This window comes from Oncorhynchus clarkii, chromosome 4 (assembly GCF_045791955.1).
Source record: "Oncorhynchus clarkii lewisi isolate Uvic-CL-2024 chromosome 4, UVic_Ocla_1.0, whole genome shotgun sequence".
Classification (NCBI taxonomy): Eukaryota; Metazoa; Chordata; class Actinopteri; order Salmoniformes; family Salmonidae; genus Oncorhynchus; species Oncorhynchus clarkii.
Window position 1 is genome coordinate 75,714,762 of NC_092150.1, and position 14,762 is coordinate 75,729,523.

General features: G+C 44.8%; 1 protein-coding gene across 2 annotated transcripts in view; it reads right to left on the minus strand.

Moving 5' to 3' along the window:
* The window catches only part of LOC139407289 (kelch-like protein 29), a 381,932-nt gene that overhangs the window by 47,879 nt on the left and 319,291 nt on the right, over window positions 1–14,762 (minus strand). The gene's annotated exons all lie outside the window — the stretch shown is intronic.

Sequence of the window (14,762 nt, forward strand, 5' to 3'; positions counted from 1 at the left end):
ACTCAGAGCGCAGCTAAGTGGCTATGGGACAGCTGTGAACAACAGTCTGTGTGTGTGTGTGTGTGAGAGGTGACCCCTGTGAATGACGCATGCATAAACATGATCACTAATGACAGGCAGCAGGGAACGGTACACCTAAACACGTGAGAAGAGTATTTCTCCGCTGTCACTCCCCCTGGCCCTCCGCTGTCACTCCCCCTGGCCCTGTCTGAGCCAAGGACGACATGCTTTCTGTTAAGTTTTAATTACAAAACTGGGTGGGGTGAATATATTTTATATGACATAGATGATTTTTTGTTAACTAGTAAATAGTAGCCTACAGCAAAGTGTGTTTAAATCATTTGTTAACAATTTCTGCTAGTTAGTTTTAGTTTAGTTTTTTTACCATGTGGGTTTAAGCTTGCTTGAGCCTGCTAACTGAGGAGTGTTAATTCACCTGTTTCCATACGTTTCATTTTAAAACATTTGTCTTACAAAGGAGTTGTTTAATCTAACTGCTTAACTACTCTCTGTACATGGAAATATATTAGGTTTTTTTTTACTAATTTTTTTCTAATCTTTACAAGAAAATGCCACAGGCACTGTCTGATGTGTGGAGACATTTCACTGCAGCTAATGTAGAAGAAAAAGCGGAGTACATTTGCAAATACTGTGCCAAATCATGTGTGAAGAATGCAACAAAGATGCAGAATTATCTGGCCAAGTGTAACAAAATTCCCTCAACGCTCACAACAAGCAACCTCTGACAAAAGTTCCTATGCGAGGTGAAAATGATGAATCAGACACCTTATCGGTAGCAACAGCTTATGGTCCTCCTGGAATCAGAAGTTTTTTTTACCTCAATGGAGGAACGTAGTCAGAGAAATGCTGATGAATGTCTTGCTCGAGCTGTGTATGCAACTGGTTCACCTCTGATGCTCACAGGCAATGTGTATTGGAAGTAGAGGTTGACTGATTTCAAGTTTTTCATAACAATCAGTATTTTTAGGCGCCGATATTGCAGATTTTTTTTTATACCTTTGTTTAAAATAGCCAAGTCAGTTAAGAACACATTCTTATTTTCAATGGCGGCCTAGGAACGGTGGGTTAACTGCCTTGTTCAGGTGCAGAATGACAGATTTTCACCTTGTGAGCTCAAGGGCTCTAATCTTACAACCTTACAGTTAACTAGTCCAACGCTCTAACCACATGCCTCTCATTGCACTCCACGAGGATCCTGCCTGTTACGCGAATGCAGTAGAAGCCAAGGTAAGTTACTAGCTAGCATCAAAGTTCTTATAAAAAAACAATCCACCATAATCACTAGTTAACTACACATGGTTGATGATTTTACTAGTTTATCTAGCGTGTCCTGCGTTGCATATAATCGATGCGGTGCGTATCGTTGCTCCAATGTGTAGCTAACCATAAACACCAATGCCTTTCTTAAAATCAATACACAGAAGTATATATTTTTAAACCTGCATATTTAGCTTATAGAAATCCAGGTTAGCAGGCAATATTAACCAGGTGAAATTGTGTCACTTCTCTTGCGTTCATTGCACGCAGAGTCAGGGTATATGCAACAGTTTGGGAAGCATGGCTCATTGCTAACTAATTTGCTAGAATTTTACGTAATTATGACGTAACAAGAATATTTAGACTTAGGGATGCCACCCGTTAGATAAAATTCCGAACGGTTCCGTATTTCACTGAAATAATAAACATTTTGTTTTCGAAATTATAGTTTCCAGATTTGACTATATTAACACACGCCCACACCGGCTCAGATGATGTGTACGCACACACGCCCACACCGGCTCAGATGATGTGTACGCACACACGCCCACACCGGCTCAGATGATGTGTACGCACACACGCCCACACCGGCTCAGATGATGTACACGCCCACACCGGCTCAGATGATGTACACGCCCACACCGGCTCAGATGATGTACACGCCCACACCGGCTCAGATGATGTGCACGCCCACACCGGCTCAGATGATGTGTACGCACACACGCCCACACCGGCTCAGATGATGTGTACGCACACACACCCACCGGCTCAGATGATGTGTACGCACACACGCCCACACCGGCTCAGATGATGTGTACGCGCACACACACCAACCGGCTCAGATGATGTGTACGCACACACACCCACCGGCTCGGATGATGTGTACGCACACACGCCCACCGGCTCAGATGATGTGTACGCACACACACCCACCGGTTCAGATGATGTGTACACACACACACACACACCCCCCGGCTCAGATGATGTGTACACACACACACACACACCCCCCGGCTCAGATGTGTACACACACGCCACATTCAATATGCAGCCCATACAGCACTTTGACATGCGAGAGAGCATTTCTCACACTTTCCTCTCTCTACACTCATCTCTCACACACTCAGAGGAGCAGTGGCACTCACTAAAAGTACAAAGACAATGCATTCCATAACATACACACATCTGATTATAATATTATTCTGTATCTAAAGAAAAGACAGTCTGCAAAATTGTTCTGTCACACATGAACAAAGTCATTCCCCTTGGTCCCCACTGACAGTAGTCGAGGGAAACTATTTTCTGTGTGTCGACTAGCTCTCACCTGCAGTCTGACTGATCTGAGACACCAGACAGATTCTCTGCCTCGGCCGGAACACAGGCCACTTACAACTTTGTGTGTTGGTGTGTCACGCGGTCTTCATATACAAATGATACACGCACGCTCATATTTATTCACTGTCCTTCACTGAACAGAGAGAAAAGCACACAGACAGCAGAAAGGGATGACGTGTGTGTGTGTGTTTAGGCTGTGGGGTTGGAGTTCACTAGCACGCTTAGCGTCAGAGCGCTAACTCACTCACCCACCTGGACCAACGACCATTTATAGGGCTCATTGTGTGTTTTGTGTGCATGTGTGATGGAGGGATGATGTGAGGCAGGCCTAGGCATAGAGGTTATGGATGGAGGCAGGGGCTCAGGCAGTTCACATGCAGACACAGCTGTTCTGCTCTCTTGGGGGCATTTTCAGCATGGCTTCACGCAATAACGCAGAATCTAGCTCACCTACCCATATCAGTCATTATAAATGTGCCATTTTCCTAATCATCTGTGTAGAGAGGACTTATGGCTCTGTGTTGATCTGGCTATGTAAAAATTGTTCTTTGTTGAAGCACGATTTGGTATGTCTGGCGAACACGGGCTGGCACAATTACCGTATAAAAATCAGTTAAGGATAAAGGCTGTCATTACACTAAAATAACAACTGTCATATATATATATAGATTTTTTTCTTATTTTTACACACACCAGTCAAATCTTTTGGACACCTACTCATTCAAGGGTTTTTGTTTATTTTGAAAATTTTGAATAATTGTAAAAAAAAAAACATATTGTATCATGTAGTAACCAAAAAAGTGTTAACTTCATATGGCTGCAGGGGCAGTATTGAGTAGCTTGGATGAAAAGGTGCCCATTGTAAATGGCCAGCTTCTCAGCCTAAGTTGCTAATATATGCATATTATTATTAGTATTGGATAGAAAACAATAAAGTTTCCAAAACTATCAAAATATTGTCTGAGTATAACAGAACTGATATTGCAAGCGAAACCCCGAGGAAGAGCAAAACAGGAAGTGGCTTCTATTTTGAAAACTCCATGTTCCATAGCCTCCCTTTGCTGGATTTAAAGGGATATGAACCAGATTCCTTTTTCTATCGCTTCCTCAAGGTGTCAGTCTTCAGACATAGTTTCAGGCTTTTATTTTGAAAAATGAGCCAAAACGATAACGCGTCAAGTGGTCACATGAGTTTTGCTCGCGCAACAGAGTTTGGACAGACATTGTTTTCCCTTCTACTACTGTGAAAGACATTTGCAGTTGATATATTATCGAATATATATTTTAAAAACAACCTGAGGATATAAAAAACGTTTGACAAGTTTTTTGGACATTATGGAAACTATCTGGAATTTTCATCTGCGTTGTCGTGACCGCTCTTTCCTGTGGATTTCTGAACGTAACGCAACAAACAAACTGAGGTATTTTGGATATAAAAATAATCTTTATGGAACAAAAGGAACATTTGTTGTGTAACTGGGAGTCTCGTGAGTGAAAACATCCAAAGATCAAAGGTAAATGATTAATTTGATTGCTTTTCTGATATTCGTGACCAAGCTTCCTGATGCTGAGTGTACTTAATGTTTTGTCGTGCGATCAACAAACTTAAACGCTTGGATTGCTTTCGCTGTAAAGCATAATTTCAAAATCTGACACGACAGGTGGATTAACAAAAGGCTAAGCTGTGTTTTCCTATATTGCACTTGTGATTTCATGAATATAAATATTTGTAGTAATATTTATTGAATGTAGCGCTATGCTAATCAGCGGTTGTTGATGACACTTATCCCGATAGGGGGATTGCAGCCATAACAAGTTAAAGAAAGATATATATTTATATTTTAGATTCTTCAAAGTAGCCACCCTTTGCCTTGACAGCTTTGCACACGCTTGGCATTATCTGAACCAACTTCACCTGGAATGCTTTTCCAACAGTCTAAAGGAGTTCCCACATATGCTAAACACTTGTTGGCTGCTTTTCCTCCACTCTGTGGTCCAACTCAACCCAATTGGGTTGAGGTCGGGTGATTGTGGAGGCCAGGTCATCTGATGCAGCACTCCGTTACTCTCAATTTTGGTCAAATAGCCCTTACACAGCCTGGAGGTGTGTTGGGTCATTGTCATGTTGAAAAACAAATGATAATCCCACTAAGACCAAACCAGATGGGATGGTGTATCACTGCAGAATGCTGTGGTAGCCACACTGGTTAAGTGTGCCTTGAATTCTAAATAAAATCACAGTGTCACCAGCAAAGCAGCCCCACACCATCACACCTTCTCCATGATTCATGGTGGGAACCACACGCGGAGATCATCCATTCACCTACTCTGCGTCTCACAAAGACACAGCGGATGGAACCAAAAATCTCAAATTTGGACTCATCAGACCGAATGACAGATTTCCACCGGTCTAATGTCCATTGCTCGTGTTTCTTGGCCCAAGCATTTCTCTTCTTCTTATTGGTGTCCTTTAGTAGTGGTTTATTTGCTGCAAATTCAACCATGAAAGCCTGATTTCACGCAGTCTCCTTAGAACAGTTGATGTTGAGTCTGGGTCTTTCATTCCTGTGATGGTCCTCATGAGTCAGTTTCAACAAAGCGCTCAATGGTTTTTGCGACTGCACTTGAAGAAACTTTCAGTTCTTGTAATGTTGCGTATTGACTGACCTTCATGTCTCAAAGTAATGGACGGTAGTTTCTCTTTACTTATTTGAGCTGTTCCAAAAAGGGCTATCTTTTGTATACCACCCCTACCTTCTCACAACACAACTGACTGGCTCAAACAAATTAAGGGATGAAATTCAACAATGCACACCTGTTCATTGAAATGCATTCCAGGTGACTACCTCATGAAGCTGGTTCAAGAGTGTGCAAAGCTGGCATCAAGGCAAAGGGTGGCTACATTGAAGAATCTCAAATATAAAATATATTTTGATTTGTTTAACACTTTTTCGGTTACTCCATGATTCCATGTGTGTGGATGTAGATGTACATCCACACACAAGATGTACAATGTAGAAAATAGTAAAAATAAAGAAAAACCCTAGAATGAGTGTGTGTGTCAACTGGAACTGCGCGTGTCAACTGGAACTGCGCGTGCGTGTGTCAACTGGAACTGCGCGTGCGTGTGTCAACTGGAACTGCGCGTGCCAACTGGAACTGCGTGTGCCAACTGGAACTGCGTGTGCGTGTATCAACTGGAACTGCGTGTGCGTGTGTCAACTGGAACTGCGTGTGCGTGTGTCAACTGGAACTGCGTGTGCGTGTGTCAACTGGAACTGCGTGTGCGTGTGTCAACTGGAACTGCGTGTGCGTGTGTCAACTGGAACTGCGTGTGCGTGTGTCAACTGGAACTGCGTGTGCGTGTGTCAACTGGAACTGCGTGTGCGTGTGTCAACTGGAACTGCGTGTGCGTGTGTCAACTGGAACTGCGTGTGCGTGTGTCAACTGGAACTGCGTGTGCGTGTGTCAACTGGAACTGCGTGTGCGTGTGTCAACTGGAACTGCGTGTGCGTGTGTCAACTGGAACTGCGTGTGCGTGTGTCAACTGGAACTGCGTGTGCGTGTGCGTGTGTCAACTGAAACTGCGTGTGCGTGTGTCAACTGGAACTGCGTGTGCGTGTGTCAACTGGAACTGCGTGTGCGTGTGTCAACTGGAACTGCGTGTGCGTGTGTCAACTGGAACTGCGTGTGCGTGTGTCAACTGGAACTGCGTGTGCGTGTGTCAACTGAAACTGCGTGTGCGTGTGTCAACTGGAACTGCGTGCGCGTGTGTCAACTGGAACTGCGTGCGCGTGTGTCAACTGGAACTGCGTGCGCGTGTGTCAACTGGAACTGCGTGCGCGTGTGTCAACTGAAACTGCGTGCGCGTGTGTCAACTGGAACTGCGTGTGCGTGTGTCAACTGGAACTGCGTGTGCGTGTGTCAACTGGAACTGCGTGTGCGTGTGTCAACTGGAACTGCGTGTGCGTGTGCGTGTGTCAACTGAAACTGCGTGTGCGTGTGTCAACTGGAACTGCGTGCGCGTGTGTCAACTGGAACTGCGTGCGCGTGTGTCAACTGGAACTGCGTGCGCGTGTGTCAACTGGAACTGCGTGCGCGTGTGTCAACTGGAACTGCGTGCGCGTGTGTCAACTGGAACTGCGTGCGCGTGTGTCAACTGGAACTGCGTGCGCGTGTGTCAACTGGAACTGCGTGCGCGTGTGTCAACTGGAACTGCGTGCGCGTGTGTCAACTGGAACTGCGTGCGCGTGTGTCAACTGGAACTGCGTGCGCTGTGTCAACTGGAACTGCGTGCGCTGTGTCAACTGGAACTGCGTGTGCGCTGTGTCAACTGGAACTGCGTGTGCGCTGTGTCAACTGGAACTGCGTGTGCGCTGTGTCAACTGGAACTGCGTGCGCTGTGTCAACTGGAACTGCGTGTGCGCTGTGTCAACTGGAACTGCGTGCGCTGTGTCAACTGGAACTGCGTGTGCGCTGTGTCAACTGGAACTGCGTGCGCGCTGTGTCAACTGGAACTGCGTGCGCGCGTGTGTCAACTGGAACTGTGTGTGCGCGTGTGTGTCAACTGGAACTGTGTGTGCGCGTGTGTGTCAACTGGAACTGAGTGTGCGAGTGAGTGTGCGAGCGAGTGAGTGAGTGAGTGAGTGAGTGAGTGAGTGAGTGAGTGAGTGAGTGAGTGAGTGAGTGAGTGAGTGAGTGAGTGAGTGAGAGTGTGTATGTGTAATATCTATATATGATAGTGGGGCAAAAAAGTATTGTCAGCCACCAATTGTGCAAGTTCTCCCACTTAAAAAGATGAGGCCTGTCATTTTCATCATAGGTACACTTGAAAAAATGAGAAGGAAAAAAATGCAGAAAACCACCTTGTAGGATTTTTAATGACTTTATTTGCAAAATATGGTGGAAAATAAGTATTTGGTCAATAACAAAAGTTTCTCAATACTTTGTTATATACCCTTTGTTGGCAATGACAGAGGTCAAACGTTTTCTGTAGGTCTTCACAAGGTTTTCACACACCGTTGCTGGTATTTTGGCCCATTCCTCCATGCAGATCTCCTCTAGAGCAGTGATGTTTAGGGGCTGTTGCTGGGCAACCCGGACTTTTAACTCCCTACAAAGATTTTCTATGGGGTTGAGATCTGGAGACTGGCTAGGCCACTCCAGGACCTTGAAATGCTTCTTACGAAGCCACTCCTTTGCAGAAAAACAGCCCCAAAGCATGATGTTTCCACCCCCATGCTTCACAGTAGGTATGGTGTTCTTTGGATGCAACTTTGGTTTCATCTGACCCTATGACATTCTCCCAATTTTCTTCTGGATCATCCAAATGCTCTCTAGCAAACTTCAGACGGGCCTGGACATGTACTGGCTTAAGCAGGGGGACACGTCTGGCACTGTAGGATGTGAGTCCCTGGTGGCGTAGTGTGTTACTGATGGTAGGTTTTGTTACTTTGGTCCCAGCTCTCTGCAGGTCATTCACTAGGTCCCCCCATGTGGTTCTGGGATTTTTGCTCACCGTTCTTGTGATCATTTTGACCCCACGGGGTGAGATCTTACGGGGAGCACCAGACCGAGGGAGGTTATCAGTGGTCTTGTATGTCTTCCATTTCCTAATAATTGCTCCCACAGTTGATTTTTTCAAACCAAGCTGCTTACCTATTGCAGATTCAGTCTTCCCAGCCTGGTGCAGGTCTACAATTTTGTTTCTGGTGTCCTTTGACAGCTCTTTGGTCTTGGCCATAGTGGAGTTTGGAGTGTGACTGTTTGAGGTTGTGGACAGGTGTCTTTTATACTGATAACAAGTTCAAACAGGTGCCATTAATACAGGTAATGAGTGGAGGACAGAGGAGCCTCTTAAAGAAGAAGTTACAGGTCTGTGAGAGCCAGAAATCTTGCTTGTTTGTAGGGGAACAAATACTTATTTTCCACCATAATTTGCAAATAAATTCATTAAAAATCCTACAATGTGATTTTCTGGATTTATTTTTCTCATTTTGTCTGTCATAGTTGAAGTGTACCTATGATGAAAATTACAGGCCTCTCTCATCTTTTTAAGTGGGAGAGCTTGCACAATTGGTGGCTGACTAAATACTTTTTTCCCCCACTGTATATAGATACAGAGAGAGAACAAAAATATAAAAACAACAATTCCAAAGATTTTGTATAAGGAAATCAGTCAATTGAAATAAATTAATTGGGCCCAAATCTATGGATTTCACATGACTGGGAAGGGGTGCAGCCATAGGCGGCATGGCCCACCCACTGGAGCACTAGGCCCAGCCAATCAGAATTATTTTTCCCCCACAAAAGGGATTTATTACAGACAAGATTTAGTCCTCAGTTTCATCAGCTGTCTAGTTTGTGAGGCCAGTTGGACGTGGCATGTTTCATGAGCTGAAATAAAATATCCCATACATAATGTTCCATACGCACAAAAAGCTTACTTCAAATTTTGTGCACAAATTTGTTTATATGCCTGTTAGTGAGCATTTCTCCTTTGCTAAGATAATCCATCCACCAGACAGCTGAGGGCTATGAAGAAGCTGATTAAACAGCATGATCATTACACAGGTACACCTTGTGCTGGGGACAATAAAATGTCACTAAAATGTGCAGTTTTGTCACAATACCACATGTTTTGAGGGAGCATGCCATTTGCATGCTGACTGCAGGAATGTCCACCAGAGCTGTTGCCAGAGAATTGAATATTCATGTTTCTACCGTAAGCCGCCTCCAACGCAATTTTAGAGTATTTGGCAGTACATCCATCCGACCTCACAACCGCAGACCACGTGTAACCACGCCAGCCCAGGAACTTCACATCTGGCTTCTTCACCTGCGAGATAGTCAGACCAGCCACCCGGATTGCTGATGGAACTGGGTTTGCACAACTTTAGAATTTATGCACAAACTGTCAGAAACCGTCTCTGGGAAGGTCATCTGCGTGCTCGTCGTCCTCACCAGGGTCTGAAGTTAGGGGTCGTAATCAACTTCAGCGGTAAATCCTCCCCTTCAATGGCCACTGGAGTGTTGTGTTCTTCACGGATGAATCCTAGTTTCAACTGCCCTGGACAGATGGCAGACAGCGTGTATGGCATCGTGTGGGAGAGAGGTTTGCTGATGTCAACATTGTTCTCCATGGTGGCGGTGGGGTTATAGTATGGGCAGGTATAAGCTACAGACAACGAACAATTGCATTTATGGATGGCAATTTGAATGCAGAGATGACGAGACGAGATCCTGAGGCCCACTGCTGTGCCATTCATCCACCACAATCAACTCATGCTTCAGCATAATAATGCACGGCCCATGGCGCAAGGATCTGTACACAATTCCTGGAAACTAAAAAAGTCCCAGATTTGCCATGGCCTGCATACTCACCAGACATGGTGACATTCACCAATTGAGAATATTTGGGATGCTCTGGATCGACAGCATGTTCCAGTCAATACCCAGCAACTTCGCACAGCAATTGAAGAGTGGGACAACAGGCCACAATCAACAGCCAAATCAATTCTATACGAAGGAGATGAGTCGCGCTGCATGAGGTAAACGGTGGTCACACCAGATACTGACTGGTTTTCTGATCCACACCCCTACTTTTTTTTGTATAGGTATCTGTGACCAACAGATACATATCTGTATTCCCAGTCATGTGAAATCCATAGATTAGGGCCTAATGAACTTGTTTCAATTGACTGATGTTTATATTAACGGTAACTCAGTAAAATCTTAGAAATTGTTGTATGTTGCGTTTATATTTTTGTTCAGTTTATATATATTTTTCCGAACAGTCTTATTCAAGATGGGACAGCTGGTCATTCGTGTAGTTTAGTCTAATTCTATGGTAACATGGCCTCAACGCGCTGAAACGGTCTCTGAAACAAGAAACTAGCAAATGAGTCTTCGCTTACCTAGGCAACGCCCACAATGCAGCAGCAGCCCATATAGAAATGTAATGATTAGAACAAGCTCGTAACCTCCAACCGTTGCAATTTGACTGGTGAACTCATGGGTACACCCGTAATGGCTGCCTGGTATTGTGATAGAAATTATTCTATGGTAATGAAGAATGTTCATTCAAATTATGTTAATTGATGTTGTACTCTTCCTGCTTTGCTCCTATGGATACACTCACAATGGCTGCCAGTCCACCCACTACGCCATCCTTGACTTTAAATCGGACGCCCTATTCATTCTTTCTATGGCAGCACATGCAGTCAGGACCGAAGGAGAGGATAAAATGTACATCTTAAAAAAACATATTTTATTGCAGTTGAGAGACCGCAGTCATTTGACTGGCCAAATACAGTCATCCAAAGTTCCATGATCCTCACAACCCTAAACACAATACTGTATTTATTTGTATTTAACGAGGCAAGTCAGTTAAGAACAAATTCTTATTTACAGTGATGGCCTACCCCGGCCAACCCCTGGGCCAATTGTGCGCCGCCCTATGGGCCAATTGTGCACCGCCCTATGGGCCAATTGTGCACCGCCCTACGGGACTCCCAATCACGGCCAATTAAGATGGTTCCATTCCAGGATCTAAGGTCTGTAGTGACACCACTAGCACTGAGACACAGTACCTTAGACCGATGCGCCACTCGGGAGCCCCATTACGGACTACATGCAGTTGCTACACAGCAAGGTGTGTGTACACTTCTTTTGTGCTCCAATGTTTATATAAAATGCAGTATCATAGAAAGCTGATGGGATCAATGAGGTTTCTTCAGATCACTGATTTCAATAGAGGTATGATATCAATTTCTGTATCAAGTATAGTACAGTCCACTACAACACACTTAATATAAGTGCAGCACACTACTCCAGTCCCACTTGAAAACCTGCATTCTTTTAATTTGCTATGGAAACATAACTACTCTTTCCATTTCTTCTCTATACGAGATGAAACATTTGAAAGACCTCCACTAAGAGAAAGATACTCTATAGAAGTATTACTGTAAAATAAAATGAGTTTCAATTTATTTGAAATACTTAAACATTTGTGGGTTCTGAAATGGCAAACGTCAGATGTCCATTGTTATTTTTTGAAGCGTGAACTCTGAGGTCTTTTTCCATAGTGAAGTGAACGACAGGCTCTTTTTATCTACTAAATCCACCATTAAATGTCCTTTAAAACATCACATTAGGATGCCCACCCCTATTGCTTTTGAGCTCTCTCCCCTCTCTCCTCAAAGAGCCAATTAATCACCTTCCTTTGTCAGCCTGTTCTACCAGGTGAGATAGAACATATTTCATGGGGATCCTATTAGAGCATAATAGAGGGGATATTCAGGCCCATACACGAAGGGTCTATAGAGGTCTTGGCAGGGAGAGGAGGGGGTAGTAGGTATAATTGGTAGCATATGTACGTGGTTTGTACCACAATGCCTCTGTGGGTAACCGTCAACAGCTTCATTGAGGGCGTTTTCACACACAGTTCTGAGCTATAGTTCAAATCAGTTTGATTATTTGTTACATTGTCATTTCTCATTTGGTCCGGTTGGTTTCACTTTGCCAAATGTCAACGAACTAAAATGCCTAAAAGCTGCGTACTCATGCAAGTAATTTGTTTATTGGAGAAAAATGCTCATGTTAAATCCATCTATGAATATCAAGAAGCTTGTGTCCCAACTTCACATTACTTTCGCTTTGGTCTTCCAACAACATGCGTGAGGAAACCGCACAATATCCACTCTGTCATGTGAATAGGCTATGTTCAGTAGCCTGTATCCCTGGAACTGCCCGTCTCCCCTAATCTGCATCGGATGAGCTCATGAATGCAATGCTGCTACTCAAACAATGTTTTAGAGATATTAAGTTATGGTACTGTGCATTTCATCAAATGCTTGCAGTCAAACAACCAATACTACTGCGCACATCTTCCTGTTTGGTCCAGACTGCCCTCTCACCCTGCAGCGAACCACTCCTCTGTATGAATGGAATCGGACCGAGACCACGGTGCGTTTAGTGTGCTCCCGAATGCGGATAGTGTTAACATCAGTCCAAACGAACCGAGTTCAGAGAAAGAAAACGCTCCAAACCAACTTAATATGAAAGCATCCTGAGCAAACAGAACACCGTTCTCCTCCTATCCACCGTTTATGTAAGGCGGGGAATGAATGGGACAATGTTTAAAGTGTATTTTAGCCACTAACACCATACTAGCAGCTCAGACCCATTGTCCATATAATGTAATGATAGGGTCCACAGATGTTATTTGGCCCACCAAGTTCTGAGTAAAAGCAAAAAAGCAACAAAAAAAAATTCTAATAGTTTGAGAAATTGGAGCATGTTCATTGTTGGACACAACAAAATCAGCTCCAAGTGATTTTAATTGAAGAAATCTGTTCAAGTATTCTCACACATAATAGAGACGTGATCATATACAAATGGAAGGTTTAAAATGATTATGTTTGGTTAAACATACCTGTTTAGGCTTCTTGTGGTCAATTTGCAGTCTACAAATGATTTGTAATTATGTTCCTGCACCCCCAACCATCCGCTTAAGAAAAAAAATGGTCCCCCGGCTGAATCTAGTTGATGATCCCTGGTCTAGGTATTACAGCAGTGGGTTTAGCATGAAAGAGACTATTTAGCTGGGCGCTATGATCAGTAGAAGATGAACATGTTTTTGATTCACAGCCTGAACTCATGTAAACTCTTTTCCTTTCTGTGTGTGTCTTTCTATTGTGTGTGTCTTGCACAAATCCATAATTAACACCATCTCCATGTGATGTCCAGCCCCGGTCTTTATTCTAGCGGATATTTGAGACAACAACAAAAAACAAGTGACATTATTTATTCATTCAGTCACTGCCAACGTGCCAGTGCTCGGTTATGCACGCGCGCACACAGCTCCCAGCCGCTGCATTCCTCCCACCTTCCGACCTTCTCAGTGTGTGTAAGCCCTGTGACAATCAGTCCTGACGTGCCATTAAAACATTTCACAGGTTCAGGGGGAGCGATTTCCCCTGCTCTCCTTTTCCAAATGGCAGGACGGAAAGAGGTGTGGAGGGAGGGAGGGGAGGTGAAAAGGAGCTTGTGGTGAGCAGAGCGTGTCAACTCAACCACTCGCTCTCTAGACTGGGGTCAGTTTCTCTTGTAAAAAAAAAAATCTCCTCTCCACCCCCCACTCCATCCTTTCCCTCGTTCTCCTCTCCATCCTTTCCCTCGTTCTCCTCTCCATCCCCCACTCCCTCCCCTCCCTCGTTCTCTCCATCCCCCACTCCCTCGTTCTCTCCATCCCCCACTCCCTCGTTCTCTCCATCCCCCACTCCCTCGTTCTCTCCATCTCCCACTCCCTCGTTCTCTCCATCTCCCACTCCCTCGTTCTCTCCATCTCCCACTCCCTCGTTCTCTCCATCTCCCACTCCCTCGTTCTCTCCATCTCCCACTCCCTCGTTCTCTCCATCTCCCACTCCCTCCTTTCCCTCGTTGTCCTCTCCATCCTTTCCCTCGTTCTCCTCTCCATACCCCACTCCCTCCTTTCCCTCGTTGTCCTTTCCATCCTTTCCCTCGTTCTCCTCTCCATACCCCACTCCCTCCTTTCCCTCGTTGTCCTTTCCATCCCCTCCATCTCCCACTCCCTCCTTTCCCTCGTTGTCCTCTCCATCCTTTCCCTCGTTCTCCTCTCCATACCCCAATCCCTCTACCCATTTCCCTCGTTCTCCTCTCCCTCTGTTCTCTCTCTAGCGTCATTAGTCTCACTGTATCACACATGGCCCCTAGATTTGAGACTGGCCCTGAGCTCCATCACAGCTCCACTCCTATAATGTCAAGGTACACAGCAGAGAGTGAATATCTGATTCCTACTGAACACAGGGACACCGGGGCCCTCTTCTGCCCTCTCCGTTCACTGTCTCTCTTCCTCTGTCTCAGTCTCTCTAAATCGCACCTTCGGGAGTGTGTTCTCGTGAGTAAACAAAACCAAAGACCTAAGTCTAAAGCTGTGACCCAAACGGTATCAGCCACAAAAAGGAATGAGCAGTGACTCACCAGTGGGCCCCGAGCCTCCATTTGAGAAACCACTGACTGCTATAAGGGATTAGTTTTATCCTGGACTTCGTGACAAGGTGGAAGAGGGAGGATAAGGATGAAGAGGAGTGGACATCAGGTGAAATGGTATGTCCCATTCCGCGATC